We start from the raw sequence: 4270 nt of genomic DNA, 5'->3' as shown, positions 1-4270 counted from the left end.
CTATACTTAGATAATAGTAATGAAGTTGGATTATATGGTGGGAGAAACATGGCTAGCGAGATTTTAATAAAGCCATGCTATTGCTATCATCTCTAATTTAGTTTACATTTATTTACTGTATGTTTTAGTTTGCGATTTAATGTTTAACTATAATATGTTGTTTATCTTTGTGGGTTTTCTGTTTCTTGCTTTTATCGTTATCCGATCTTTTGTGTATTTTCGTTACTCTTTTATATCTTTTGCGTTTGTGGTATTTTCTTCCACAAAATATGATTTGGATGGTGGGCGCTTTGTTGTGTATTTTGTAATTGTTGTTTGGAACTTTTCCTTCGACTTAAAGTTGTTGTTAAATCATTTTCTTTAGGTGGATTAGATTGGCGGATAGCGCGATGATATATGTTGATTCCTTTCTGTTTTTTTCTTTTTGTGTTTTCCGCCATCCTCATCCATCATAGGAATATGATAACAACAATTGAACTATAGCATTAAACTATGTCATGGATCGTTTTTTTTTTAGAATTTAAATGTATCATACGTTACGCTAATCCTCGAAAAAAGATCCTTGCACTACAATGGGATCTTTTCTAGGATTTGAATGGGCAAAAGTGAGATTTGGTTCCTTTCTACATCATTATTGGCTTCGCTCAATCAAACTTCAACTTTATTCAATGACAAATGAAAAGGAAAAAGCATCCTAATGCAATCTAAATGCCTTCAAACAAATCCAACTATTTATTTCCTTTCTAGAAATATATGTATTACCTAACACATTAATTGATCGGACTTCTTAGCAATAAAAATTGACAATTTTTGCCCATCAATTATTTTTTTTACCGCAATTAAAATAGTAGTAATCTGATTTAATAGATACCAGAAGAAGTGGAATTAGGACATTTATGAGTGGGGGAAATAGTTTGTCAATCAAATCAGTCACACACTAGCTAGGCCAAAGTATTAATGTGCCTAATTCACAATTATCATCTTAAATTAACATTGGGTTAAATAAGATATTGACGTGTACTAATATTTTTCTCACTTTGACCACTGCTAATGATATGATGATGTCTAATCATGATATAAGAGATGGAGCTGCAAGGGATTGACACTGGGAATTAGCATGTTCAACAGTATCTAACTATTTAGAGTTTTTAAAAAATAAAATTGAAGTATTTTTAGGATGAATTACACACTGTATTGAAATAACACCAAAAATTGTTCTTTATTGCAATTTGAAAGAGCATACTCCATAAAAAATATTCTTAATAAAAAAATTAGCGAGCAACAAAATAGTAGCACGAAAACAATTCACAACATAATCAACAACAAAATAATAATAAAATCAACTTATAGAATAAGAGCTCAATCCAAATCTACTAAGTGTAAAATCACATTTATGAACGTACACAAAAAATAAAATAAAATAAGTTGCAGCACGAGTTCTACCATTATCCGCCATCCTCATTTACCAAAAGATCTAATGATCACAAATAACCAAAAAAAAAAACTTAAAACTCACAAATAGGAAACATAAAGACTCTAATCTTGAATGATTTTAATTTTAAAATAATTGGTGTAACCTTTCTTGCAAGTTGTAAAATTTTGAATTAATTACAATAGAAAATCATCCTTTATTTATTTAAACCTAAATTAAAATTATAAAATGGAAATTAGTGCATCCACAGTGGGGCGGATTGGCGGACGATCCATCGTCCGCACCCTATGCTTCGTCCGCGGACGATAGGGCTTCGACCACGCATCGTCTGCGGTATTGTTCGCCCCACTGCGGGTCACGCGGACGATATCGCGACGATACAACGCGTTTTCCTTCTTTTTTTTATTCTTTAAAATTTATTATATATATACACCCCAACATCACTCTTCCATCACTTCACTCTTCCATTCACTCAACTCTTCCATTCTCACTCTTCCATACACTAAAAATGAATCCCGGTTATTACCCAAGTCCGAGCAGTGGTGGTGCACGGTGGCCGAGTACAGACCCTGATGAATATCGGCCCTTTGACTCCAACACTCAGTACGATCTCAATTTCAGTACGGATTCGTACGGGGTGTCAGACATGGAGCCGTCTCCCACCCGCGCCCACGCCCCACCCCACCCCGCCGCGCCGCCTCGGGCTCAGCCACAAAGAAGAAGCAGAACAGGCAAAGGGCGCAGAGGTTGCCCCCTCCGGAGAAGAATGAAGAGTTCACCCTAGGGAGGACGAACTACAACCAGGATGAAACCATCGTCTTGGTTAGGTGTTGGATTGATATTTCGGAGAACCTAATGTTTGCCAACAACCAAAAGCAAATCGCGTACTGGGAGCGCATCGTTGATCGCTACAACGAGGCCAAGCCGGCGGCCGCCTACAAGCGCCATATGGAGCAGCTCCGCAAGCACTGAGATCAGGTGAAGAAGCAGGTTAATTTGTTCTCGGCGGAGTACGAGAAGTGCTTGAGGGAGCAGGGCAGCGGCGAGAGTTTGACTGATGTGCGCGATAAAGCGCTTGCTTCGTACATTTCATTGTACGGCGATTTCAAGCATTACAACTCCTGGCTCCTCTTGAAGGATAAGCAGAAGTTCAAAGGAGAGATTATGCCCCTATCGGCTGCGGCGAAGAGGACGAAACACCGCCGCTAGGGGTGGCAAATCGTGCGTGTCGGGTCGTTATCGTGTCGACACGATAACGACACGAACACGATAACAACAAACACGAACACGACCCGTTAAGAAAACCTCAAACACGAACACGAACACGACACGAAACCCTCAGACACGAACACGACACGAACACGACACGAACCCATTAACGACACGAACCAATTCGGGTCAACACGACACGATAACAACACGTACACGAGATGACACGATAACGACTCGATAACAACACGACCTGATAACGGTTAAACCTATTAAAAATGAAAATAATAAGAATTAATAATATTAAAATATTATTTGTTAACGGATAACACGAACACGACACGGACACGTATTGTTAACGGATAACACGAACCCGACACGAACACGACACGAAATTTTCGTGTCCTTAACGGGTCGACCCGATAAGGACACGAACCCAATAAGCTCTGACCCAAACCCATTATTTTCGTGCCGGTTCGTGTCGTGTTATCGTGTCGTGTCAAAAATTGCCAGCCCTAACCGCCGCCGGTGATTATACGAGCAGCGACAGCGGTGCACCTCCGATGGACCTCAACCAGCCGATGTACGAGGATGAGAGTTTCAGCACACCGATGTCCTCCCGGCGTCCCATTGGGCTCAAGGCTGCCAAGAACAAGGGCAAGGCGAATGCGACATCCTCACTGGCCGCGACCCCGACCCCGGCCCCGACTTCGGCTGCGGGACATGCCTACGTGGAGTTGGTGGCGGCCGCCAACCGGAGGACGTTGTTGGACACGCACCACGCCCTCATCCAGTGCGAGGACCCGGGCAAAGCTAAATACCTCAAGTAGATGATCGATGATCTGCGCCGCAAGCTGGAAATGAAGGATTAGTAATGTACTCCCTCCGTCCCGCACTACTTGCACTTATTTCCTTTCTGGGCGTCCCAAGTTATTTGCACTCTTTCCATTTTTAGTAACAATTTATACCTACAGCCGTAATTGTTGACTTTGTCTATCACTCATTCCTTAATCTCCGTGCCCAAAAGAAAATGTGCGAGTAGTGCGGGACGGAGGGAGTACGATTTAGTGAACTTATTTTTTATTTCGAACTCTTGTAAAAAAAATTTAGTAATGTAGGATTTGCCTTTAATCGTAGTGTTTTTTTATAATTTTGCATGACATATTTGAAAACATAAAAAATTAATTAACAAAATAGTAGTGAAAACAATAGGGCGGACTTTAGGGCGTCCAACTGCAGGTGGAATGATAGGAGGATAGAATACTGATGTGGCGGAGCATAGGGCGCCCTATAGAGCGGACTTTAGAGCGCCCCATTGTGGATGCTCTTAGTGTCACGCACCCATTCATATAGACCGACTATATATTAGTTTTAAAGAGAAAATATCATAAATTATGCCTTAAGTTAACTTAATTATAGGACCAATTTCCAATCACAACAATTCAATGGAGAATATAGGAAACCCAATAAACATATCACCAGATATGACAAAACACTTGGAAGATAAAAATAAATCATAGAAAATGAAAAAAAGTCAAATCCCATCAAACTTTATGTGAAAAGCTTGAATATAATTGAGTAGTGGTGGGATGAGTTTTCAAGAGCAAAAGTTGAAAGCATTGTTGAATA

Source organism: Salvia splendens, chromosome 17, assembly GCF_004379255.2.
Source record: "Salvia splendens isolate huo1 chromosome 17, SspV2, whole genome shotgun sequence".
NCBI classification, from domain to species: domain Eukaryota; kingdom Viridiplantae; phylum Streptophyta; class Magnoliopsida; order Lamiales; family Lamiaceae; genus Salvia; species Salvia splendens.
This window is presented reverse-complemented; position numbering follows the sequence as displayed.